General features: G+C 42.8%; 1 pseudogene; it reads right to left on the bottom strand.

The window, feature by feature from the left end:
• Positions 1 to 11,235: 11,235 nt before the first annotated feature.
• On the bottom strand, positions 11,236 to 11,746 carry LOC147905843 (uncharacterized; annotated as a pseudogene).
• Positions 11,747 to 11,982: the final 236 nt, after the last annotated feature.

Raw genomic sequence — 11,982 nt, 5'->3', positions numbered from 1 at the left:
GTTGCCACAAATCTCGTTTTTCACCGTGTTATGCACAACATTGAAAAAACAGTATCTGAGGTGTGTCATTCGAATGTCCTCATATCCGATGGGTGCTATAATTTGCATACACATCAATATAATATATGTTGAGGTGCGTACAAAATATTGTTCTCATCGGATATGCTTTTGATGGTCAAACGTGCCACAAACTCCATTTTTCACCAAGTGTTATGCACAAGCACCAAAAAATAGTATCTAAGGTGTATTATTCAAATGCTCTCATACACGATGGGAACGATGCTTTGCACACGTGTTAGTATAACCTAATTAGAGATGCATGAAAAATATCGTGTCCATCAGATATGCTTTGTATGGTAAAATGCATCACAAACTCCTTTTTTCACCAAGTGTTATGCACAACTCTGCCAAAGAATAGTATCTGAGGTGTGTTATTCAAATGCACTCATACTTGATGGGCACGATACTTTTCACACATGTCAATACAACCTATTTTGAGGTGAGTGCAAAGTATTGTGCCCATCGGATATGCTTTGGATGATCAAAGTTAGTACAAATCCACTTTTTCATCAAGTATTATGCACAACTGTCAAAAAATAGTATTTGAGGTGTGTTATTTAAATGCGCACATACCGGATGGGCACACTATCTTGCACTCATGTAACTTTAACCTTTTTTGAGTCCTATTCCAAGTATCGTCATCGGATAGTCAAACTAGCCACAAAGTGCATTTTTCACTAAGTGTCATGCACAACCGTCAAAAAACCTGCTCTAGGTGTGTTATTCAAATGTGCACACACTTGATGGGCATGATACTTTGCATGTGTGTCAATACAACCTATGTTGATCTGTGTGCAAAGTATCGTGCCCATCATATATGCTCTAGATGGTCGAAGTCCAAAAATCCCATTTTTCACCAAGTGTTACGCACAACCCCATAAAATGTATCTGAGGTGTGTCATTCGAATGCACTCATACCCGATGGGAATGATACTTTGCATACACATCAATACAATCTATATTGAGTTGCATGCAAAATATCATGCCCATCATATTTGCTTTAGATGGTCAAGCATGCCACAAACTCCGTTTTTCACTAAATATTATGCACAACCATCAAATCTAATCTAACTAGAGGCACATGAGAAATATTGTGTCCATTGTGGACTGCCAAAAAATAGGATCTGAGGTGTGCTATTCGAGTGCGCACATACCCGATGGACATGATACTATGTGTAGGCATCAAGCTTGCATATTTTGATGCATGTAAAAATTATCATGCCCATTTTATATATTCTTTAGATGGTCAATGTTGCCACAAACCCCGTTTTTCACTAAGTAATATACACAACTGCCAAAAGAAACTATTTGAGGTGTGTCATAAGAATGCGCTCATACTTGATGGACATGATACTTTACACATGTGAATCCAACCTATGTTGAGGAGCGTGAGAAAACATGTGTGCCTCAGGATCTAAGGATCTCTCTAAGGTGGATGGAACCTATGTGGAAACATGCAGGTAGAGGCAGAGGTAGAGGAAGAGGCCGTTTTGGTGGCTGTGCAGGAAATCAGAACCAACAGCAACAACAGGAAAACCAGTCCTATGGAAGAGGACGTGGTAGTTCTAGAGGTAGGGGGAGCCAAAGAGGCCGTGGTTCATGGCAAAGGAACCAGCAAGTAAATAGCAGCACAGAATGCTATTATTGTGGAAAGCCTGGACACAAGGAGAATACATGCTATAAAAAGCAGAATGACATCAAAAGTGGGAAGTTGCAGCAAAGCAACTATGCATCATCAAGTGGGCATGGTGATGACAGAAATGAGCACCTTTTTGTGATGCAGCATATGGTTAACTCCATGTCAGGAGATGCTGCAGCTTGCAATGATGTTTGGTATGTTGATTCAGGTGCCTCTAACCACATGACCAGTCATGGTGAGTGGTTTCATCATGTTAGAAATTTGGATAAGCCAGGTTATGTTGAAACAGGTGATGATACTGTGCACCCAATTACGCAGGTTGGTAAAGTGCCATTGGCTATGCAGGATGGCAAAACGAAGTACTTGGCAGATGTACTTCATGTTCCAAAAATCACTAAGAACCTGGTTTCAGTTGGCCAGATGGTTGAGCAAGGTCTGCAGGTTAGATTTAATCCTGATGGATGCTTTGTTGAGGACATGAAAAATAAGTGCCGCTTGGTTGCAAAAGGCAACAAAAATGGTAGAATGTTCACCTTGGATGTTGATATGCCTGAGGTGAAAGCTGCTATGTTTGCGCATGGGAGAGGTGTCATTGCAGATATTGAGATATGGCACAAGCGCATTGGGCACGTGAATATACAAAGGCTGAAATCTATGCAAACGAAAAACATTGTTGCAGGTTTGCCTAAATTCAGAGTTGAGGGAATGCAAAAGGTATGTGAAGCATGCCAAATGGGTAAGCAGGCCAGACATGCATTTCCTAAAAATGCTAAGGTGAGCAGAAGACCTTTGGAAGTGATCCATTCAGATGTTTGGACAACCAAAGCTGCTTCTATTGGTGGATGCCATTATTATGTGACGTTTATTGATGACTACACAAGGAAGGTGTGGATTTATTTTATGAAGCACAAAAGTGAAGTGTTCAGCCATTTCAAGGCTTTTAAGGCCATGGTTGAAAAAGAGAAAGGTGTGCATATTAAAGTGCTAAGATCTGATGGAGGGGGAGAGTACTTTTCAGAAGAATTTTGTGAATATCTGAAAGAACAGGGAATTCAAAGGAAGTACTCATGCAGGTCTACCCCTCAGCAGAATGGGGTTGCAGAAAGGAAGAACAGGCATATTGCAGAAGTAGGACGGGCGATCCTAAATGAGAAAAACATGCCTGATTATTTTTGGGCTGAAGCAGTAGCAACTGCTGTTTATATTATGAACAGAACCCCCACTGCAGCTGTCCATGGCATGATGCCTGAAGAAATGTATACAGGCCAAAAACCAGATATTTCTCACTTGAAGGTATTTGGTTGCATAGCTTATGTTCATGTTCCTGATGAGAAGAGAACAAAGCTGGATCCAAAGGCAGAAAAATGCATCTTTATTGGATATGCTCAGCACCAGAAAGGGTATCGCTGTTATAACCCTTCCACCCGCAAAATGCAAGTGAGCAGAGATGTTGTTTTTGATGAAATGAGCAGCTGGTATGCACCAACTGTTATGGTAGGAGATGCAGATGCAGGAAATGGGAATGCTGCAATAAATGCAGAGCAGCAATCTCAAGCCTTGAGTGGACCCAGAGAGTCCTCTACTAGTGGATCTAATGCATGGACAGGGAGATTGAGATCTAGTGAATCGTCACATGGCAGTCCTGATAGTGTTGTGCAGGTATCACATAAGGGAAAAGAAAAAGTGGACCATGCTCCAGTATTTGATGTGCCTGCTGGTAGCTCTCATGTTGATGGAGAGTCAAGCGGCTCTGAAATGAGCCTTGATGAGGAACTTGGGATTCCTTCTGTTGTTACACCTGGTGCAAGGAAAAGCAGGCATGATTTAAAGACGCCTGCAACTGATCCAGTTGTACGGAGGTCCACTCGTATTAAGTATCCAGTTGACAGGCTGAGATATGATGGGTATACAGCACATCACTATGCTTATATGGTCAAGGTTCTAGAGGAGCCAGAGCCCACATGTTTTGAGGATGCAGCAGGGCATAAAAATTGGGAAGCAGCTATGGATGAAGAGATGGCTGCCTTGGATGCAAACCACACTTGGGATTTGATGCCTTTGCCTCATGATAAGAAGGCTATTGGCTGCAAGTGGGTTTACAAAGTAAAGCACAATGCTGATGGGTTTGTTAGCAGGTACAAGGCAAGATTGGTTGCCAAAGGTTTTGCACAGACATATGGAATTGACTATGAGGAAACTTTCAGCCCAGTTGCAAGGATGGCAACCGTGAGAGCAGTAATTGCTATGGCTGCTGCAAAGGGATGGTCTTTGCATCAGATGGATGTGAAAAATGCCTTCTTGCATGGTGATTTGCAGGAAGAGGTTTATATGATGCAGCCAGAAGGTTATGAGGATAACTCACACCCCGATTTTGTATGCAGGTTGCGCAAAGCCTTGTATGGCTTAAAACAGGCGCCGAGGGCATGGTCAGACAAGATAGGGCAATATCTTGTCACTATTGGATTTCAGATTTCCAATTCAGATTTTTCACTTTATGTGAAAAGGACAAACAGAGGGATTGTGCTTATAGTCATCTATGTTGATGACTTGATTATTACAGGTGATAGTGATGCAGACATTAATGAAGTGAAGCTGCTGTTGAAGCAGAAATTTGAGATGAAGGATTTGGGAGAGCTGCGTTACTTCTTGGGCATTGAGGTTATTAGATCCCCGAGTGGGATATGGCTGTTGCAAAGGCAATACGGTTTGGACATGTTGTCCAAATATGGGATGACAGGCTGTAAGCCTATCTCTGTTCCATTGGAGCAGAATGTGAAGCTCAATGCAGAGTCAGGTGAGCTTCTTGAAGATATTACTATGTACAGGCGCATAGTAGGTAGCTTGATTTACATGACTATAACCAGACCAGATTTGAGCTATGCTGTGGGGCTGGTGAGTCAGTTTATGCAGGCACCAAGGAAGCCACATTTGGATGCGGCTAGGCGCATACTGCGGTATGTGAAGTCCACATTGCATTATGGACTGTTTTATGAAGCTGGGTGTGCATTACAGGTACATGGATACACAGATGCTGACTGGGCTGGTAGTGTCTCAGACAGGAGATCTACTAGTGGTTTTATGTTTTCCCTTGGGAGTGGTGCCATCAGTTGGAGCAGCAAGAAGCAGCCAACAGTTGCCTTGTCGAGCACAGAGGCTGAGTACAGGGGTGCAGCAATGGCTGCATGTGAGGTAGCTTGGTTACAGAAGCTACTTGGAGATATGGGACAGTCAGTTCATGCAGCAGTTGTCATTCATTGTGACAACATTAGCAGCATCATGCTTGCTAATAACCCAGTTTATCATGCTAGAACGAAGCACATTGAGGTGCATTATCACTTTGTGAGAGAGAAGGTTCTAGCTGGTGAGATTGATCTTGTCTATGTCAGCACTGAGGAGTAGGTGGCTGATATTTTTACGAAGGCATTGGGTACCGAGAAGCTTCGCAGATTTAGGAGCTTGCTTGGTGTACGTGAGATGGATTTGAGCTTGAGGGGGAGTGTTGAGATATCAAGCTCTACCCCCGATATATCTCCTGGATGACTATCATTTATGTCACCGCCTATGTTAGTTGTACTCGTGGTGTAGTTAGACTACCACGTATGTTTTTGGTTTGGGTTCACATATGAACCACGTATTCTAGGTTTTGACATATAGGGTATTTCCCTCTTCTATTGTATTGTTGTTGTGTGCAAAAGTGAAGAAAGGCTTCACCCTCCAACCTTGTGTCCTCTCTCTTTTGTGTGTTGTGAAGAAAGCTGAACTTGAGTCTCCTATCTCTCTCCCTCTTTCTTTACAGCTTGGACTCATAAACAGAATCTTGAGTGAATGTGCATTTCTTCCTTGTACTCAACAATACATGATAGGATTCTTATATAGAGAGAGCCTTTAGAATAGTCAAACCATGTGGGATCCTCTCATCCACATCTCTCCTTGTGGATATCCTCAATCCACATCTCCACATCATGTAGTCCACATCTTCGGGTGGCTAATTTATTACATTCTTTATCACATACCTTTGCCCTTTAATCTATGTGCTCATGGCACCATATCTCTCAACACCTCCCCTTGGTGCCATGATCTTTTGGCTACTGCAAGGTGGTCAGATGTGAGTTACAAGATCAAATCCTCCCCTGGGTGCCTACATGGTTACTCTCAGGTGGTCAGGCTGGATTTACAAAGTATAAGCAAGGTTGGCAAGGTTTTGGTTTCTCAATACATTCCATTGATGTCATCTTTTGGCTCATGGCTTGATTTAGCTTCATGCATGATGCTTTGTTCTTCCATGTGCCTTGATTCTTTATGTGTGGATGCCATGCTTTTTGCTATGGTCATCTCATGCCCTTGTGCTTCTGGCATGCTTTTTGCATTCATGTGTTGCTTTTCCAGTTGTTGCAAAGGTCTTACCAATTGATTTCTTTCAATATTGGCAGTGTCTGATCACTAACAATGACTCTGACTTGACAAGCATGTAGATCTCAAAAAGACGTTCACTTTTCCTTTTTGGAGCATGGCTAAATTCTTCTTGGATTGGGAGTTACGGCTTGTTGAAGATTTTGTGAAGAAGAGGGGGTCTTGATGATGTGGCACAGGGATTCACATGCTGAATTCCATACTGTGGTTAGCAAGAGACTCTGTGCTTAGGTGGCACTTAACTATGGTTACCCATTTGACCAAAGGTGAACTAACCCTAGTGACTGGAAACTCAACCAAGGTTCACTGTACTTAATTAACTTAACCACGGTTAGTTCTTATCCTGCCACGTGTCTTTTTGAAAAAAGACGGTGATGCAGAAGGCTTCTTCGAATCTGTTGTCACTGTGCATAGAGGCATTTGAAGGTCGTAGAAGATAAGCAGAGCCCATTTTGGCTTGCGCAGTTCAGCGTGAGAGGTCGTTTTGGACCTTGGCGAGGCGGCTGTGGAGCTGAATGGAACCTTCGTTGTTGCTATATAAGTGCATGAGAGCTACTTGGTAGCTAGCTGTAGGAGCTTGTGAGGAGTTGTTGCTACTGTCCGTGGTCATTGAAGTAAGCCTAGCTATGTGCAGAGCTTTTGTTCAGTGGACAAAGAGTCATAGCAGGGGGCGGAGCAGTGGCTCATGCATTGCATAAAGGTGTCTGAGTGACTGATTCGTGGGTTCCCAAGGGTTGAGGTTTGCTGTAGCCGTGGCTCTTGGAGCATGGTTGTTGTCATCAATAGTTGTTGTAGAATGTGTCACACATCATTGAGGAAGCTCTGTTGATGAAGGTCAGGCTGATAATGCACTGATGGCGACTGCTGCCAATGTTTGGAGACTAGGAGCTCTCTACTACAAAGTACCTTTGCTGAGTGGAGGAGCCATTTGGACTTGGTCTTGAGCCCGTGAGGAGGCGAGTCGTTGAACAAGGAGAGCCACTGTTGTCGCCGCTTGTGGAGGCCCGATGCTTGCTGAAGGTGCGTTGAGTCACAGGTTGCTAGGTTGTGGTCATCGAAGCTTTGGAGGCAGAGCTTTGGGCTGAGGCTATGGAGCGATTGAACAATGTAGCCACGCCACTCCCTGACGCCATTGTTGCAATCCAAATGCTTTGCTACAATGGACAAGCTCCATTAATCGTCGTTGCGGTAGAAAACTGCATGGATTGGACATGGAAATATGTACTCCGTCATCAACAACATAGAATCATTTTGGTCAAACTCTCCTTGAATTCTATCTCCCTCTCTATCTTGATCCTAAGACATTTTCTTCTCTCAATCTCGTCTCCTTGAGCTCACGATGTTACCTTAGGATATCTATCAATCTGTTAGCTTCCTTTCAATCTCAGATATACATATCCTCTCTTTCAAAGAATGAGATCTCTCTCTATCTCTTGCTGAATAAATAAGAACTCAAACTAATTCTCTCTTTCTCTCATGTGAACGGAAATATCTCAAATGAACTAAGATTCTCTCAGTGGAAGAGAACTCTCAATATGAAACTAAAACTAATCTAGGAGAACTCATGAGTTCCTAAGGCATGCCTACAACTAATCTAGGAATGGGAGCAATCCTAGTGAACTACTAATGAGCTAAACCTATGCTCTGATACCATGAGAAAACATGTGTGCCTAAGGATCTAAGGATCTCTCTAAGGTGGATGGAACCTGTGTGGAAACATGATGAAGAGAGTGCTCATGACATGTACCTCAAGTCAATTAGGTCCCAAGATAGATTAGCTTGGACTCATAAACAGAATCTTGAGTGAATGTGCATTTCTACCTTGTACTCAACAATACATGATAGTCTTCTTATATAGAGAGAGCCTTTAGAATAGTCAAACCATGTGGGATCCTCTCATCCACATCTCTCCTTGTAGATATCCTCAATCCACATTTCCACATCATGTAGTCCACATCTTAGGGTGGCTACTTTAATACATTCCTTATCACATACCTTTGCCCTTTAATCTATGTGCTCATGGCACCATATCTCTCAACAAAGCGTGTAAATTATCGTGCCCATCGTATATGCTTTGGATGGTCAAACTCGCCACAAACACCGTTTTTCACCAAGTGTTATGAGAATCTAAGGTGTGTCATTCGAATGTGCTCATTCTTAATGGGCATAACACTTTGCACACGTTTTTTACAAGATGGAATTTAAAAATTCTAACCATTTAGATGACTCTAGATGACTTATGCCAATTGATTTGAGTACTTAAAGGGCTAAATTTGGGTCTTACACGAGGAAGTTATGTTACTCTTTGGGCGAATTTATCAAATTTCAAGATTGAAATATTAGCTTAACTAGTTTGGAGAAGCTCCTAGATTTGCCTTTGAGCAAATATTCGCCCTTAAAATTTTACCTTGGAAAGCTAAGAAAAAAATGGAATAATGGAGATGGAATTTAAAATTTCTAACCATTTAGATGACTCTAGATGACTTATGCCGATTGATTTGAGTACTTGGAGGGCTAAATTTGGGTCTCACACGAGGAAGTTATGTTACCTTTTGGGTGAATTTATCAAATTTCAAGATTGAAATATTTCTAGTTTGGAGAAGCTCCTAGATTCACCCTTAAAAATTTACCTTGGAAAGCTAAGAAAAAAAGGGAATTAATGGAGTGGAGGAGAAGGGAAGAGAAGGAAGTACGTTCACATTGGCAGGGAAAGTGAGGAGAGGGGAGGGAGGGAAGGAAAAGGGGGGAAGGAAAGTGGGGGGGTAAAAGGGTAAAAGTGGGGAGGGGGGGCAGAGGGGAAAGGGGGGGGGGAGGTAAAGGAGGAAAGGGAGGGGAGGGGGAGGGGAAAGGGGTGGGGGGGTGGGCGTGGGGGGGAAGGGGGGAAAAGGGGAAAGGTGGGAGGGGGTGGGGGTGGGGGTGGGGCCGAGGGTAAAAAGGGGGGGGAAGGGGGGAAAGGAGAAAGGTGGGAGGGGAAGGGGGGAAAGGGGAAAGGGGGAAAAAGGAGAGAGGTGGGAGGGGAAGGGGGGGAAGGGTAAAGGGGGAAAGGGGAAAGGGCGCAGGGGAAGGGGGGAAGGGGGGGACAGGAAGGGGGAAGGGGGGAAAGGGGGGAAGGAGGGAATGGGAGAAAGGGGGGAAGGGGGAATGGGGGGAGGGGAAGGGGAAGGGGGGAAATGGGGGAAGGGGAGAAATGGGGGAAAGGGGGGAAGGGGGAGGGGAAAGGGGGGAGAGGGAGAAGGGAAAGAGGAGAAAGGGAGAGGGGAAAGAGGAGAAAGGGGGGAGAGGGAGGGGGAGGCGGGGGAGGGAGAATGGGGGAGGGGGAGGGGAAGGGGGGGGGGAGAGAGAGAGAGAGAGAGAGAGAGAGAGAGAGAGAGAGAGAGAGAGAGAGAGAGAGAGAGAGGTGGGGGGCTAGAGAAGTAGTAAGAAGTTTGAATTCTAGAGCGGGACGTTTGAATTCCTTGAGGGAAGTATATTGACTCTCACCTATCCCATAGCTCATTTTCAATCACATCCTCCCTGTCATTGTGTTCCTCCCCTCCTCTCCCCCTCTCCCTCGTGTTGCAGTCCCCTTCCCCTTCCCCTCTCCCTCTCCTTTCTCCTCCCTCTATCTTTTTCTTGCTCTCTCTCTCTCTCTCTCTCTCTCTCTCTCTCTTCCCTCCCTTTCTTCCCCACCCTTTCAAGTGTCCTCTATATATATATTTTGCACTGTCGTGCGGCAACGCGATCTTTTCCCCTCCTCCTCATCACCCATCTCTCCCCTCTTATCTAAATAAATTTGTTTTCAAAAATTTATTTCTCCCCTCCCTCTCCCTCTCCCTCTCCCTTTCTTTACTCCCCTCTCTCTCTCTCCTTCTCCCTCTCCTTTCCCCCTCCATTTTATCTCTCTCCCCCTTCCTCTCTCTTTTACTTCTTTCCCCCTCCATCAAGATATGTCATTTGATGGTGTGTGCTTAAAAAACCTTTGTAACTATTGCAAGGTGTTTATAAGCACCATTATAAAGCTCTTTGAAATTATACCATTTTTTCTTTTTGAAACTTTGAAAGGTGTTTATTGGCACCGTTATTAACTCTTGGATATTTTAGAGTTTCAAAACCCTAAAAGGTGTTTATTAACACCGTTATTAAGTCTTGGAGATTTTAGAGGATTGTCATGGTAAATTAATCTCATGCATGGACCTTAACTATATATATATATATATAATTCTTACATTACTCTATATTGCAAAAATACTAGTATAAATTTTTATATTTAAGAATCCTCATTTAAAAGTTTAACTTTTCCTTAACTTAATAATAACTTAAATAAACAAAAATCATTTAAATCCATGGATAAACTAGTTAGCATATTCTCTGTGCTAGTCAACTTCTAGAGTATATGTTATTCTATGCTTGTTAGCATAGAATCTATGCAAGTTAGCATTTGTTCTGTGCTAGCTCTGTACACTAATGCAAATCCTTACTGTGGGTGTTTTATACGTTAGCATATATGTTATTCAATGCTTGTTAGCATAGGTTCTTTGCCATTTATCATATATTCTATGCTAGCTTTGTACAGTAATGCAAATTCGTACTGTGGGTGTTTTATATGCTAGCATAATAAACTATAAGAGAGACCTCTTTCTTGTCTGTCTGTACTGTCTATCTGTACTTTAGCCTGGACTAAATCTTTGATTGTGTAGACTAATTAACTACTATGGGGTGGGATGAGGGGGGGGAAGTCCAACACTATTTTGGCATGTTCTGGAGTTCTTTTGCTGCTGCAACAATAGAATTGCCTTTGTTTTGGGATCATTCCCTTGCTGTTTGGTCCTTTAAGCACTTGGATTTTAGCTATTACATCTGCTGGTTGCCTCCTCAACCCTCTTATATGCGATCTTTTAGGAACACAATATGCTTATGATACCCAATGATGGGTTTATAAAAAAGAACTCATTCATAGACATATGCATATGATGAGGGTGTTCTTGACTTGAAACTGTGGAATATCTGGCTCTACTGGTCGGGGCTGCTAGAGGAGAGAGAGAGAGAGAGAGAGAGAGAGAGAGAGAGAGAGAGAGAGAGAGAGAGAGAGAGAGATTTTACCATTTAAAATGGAAGTTTATAAAATGTCAAGCATTACCCTAAAAAAATTAGATCTCAAAGGGCATGCTATTATAGATTGCCTCATACATCTCTGATGTGATACAATACATATTTCTTTTGTGGGGATATGTTGCATGGGTATCTTGATACAATGTACAAGATGTGATATTATGTGAACCAAGGGCATATTAGAAAGGAGGTTGAAGGAATAGGCATTTGTCTACTTGTAATACAAACCTTTAATGACATATGATCGTTTGGGAATTTTATTTCCCATTTATCCACATAGTCATCTTTCGCCTCCTCCTTCTGTGCAATACATTTGATGAGGTAAAATTTAGCTACCTCTGTATTGGTTGCAGAATCCGGTTTGATTGCAAAAGGGTCACCAATTTGCAAAGCATTGCTTAATACATCATGATGTTCCTTATATGTTACCTCATCATATACATCTTCATCATCACCTAGCGGTTCAGAATATGGCAAGGGCACCAAAGTGTCATAATCCCACGAAGGAACATGTGCTTTGTTAACACATCTATTCTAATGGCCATGCATGCATACATTACAAAAGCAAGCCAAATGTCTCATGGCAATTCTTGTAGGGTCTCGTGGACTATGACCAGAAATAGCATGCACAAATCGTGATTTTTGGATAGTTCCACAATTCCATTTTTCCTCCCTATTCACATCTCCTGCTTTAACCTCCCAAAAACACGGGCACAATTTCTTTGTTTTGAAGGATAGCAAGCTTCATCCCCCTCTAAAAGGTTAGACCTACAATAAGTGACACA

This window comes from Dipteris shenzhenensis, chromosome 1 (assembly GCF_047967505.1).
Source record: "Dipteris shenzhenensis isolate YYH24624 ecotype China chromosome 1, Dip_SZ_1.0, whole genome shotgun sequence".
Lineage (NCBI taxonomy): Eukaryota > Viridiplantae > Streptophyta > Polypodiopsida > Gleicheniales > Dipteridaceae > Dipteris > Dipteris shenzhenensis.
Note: the sequence above shows the minus strand (reverse complement) of the source record. Positions and strands in the feature narration are given on the sequence as shown.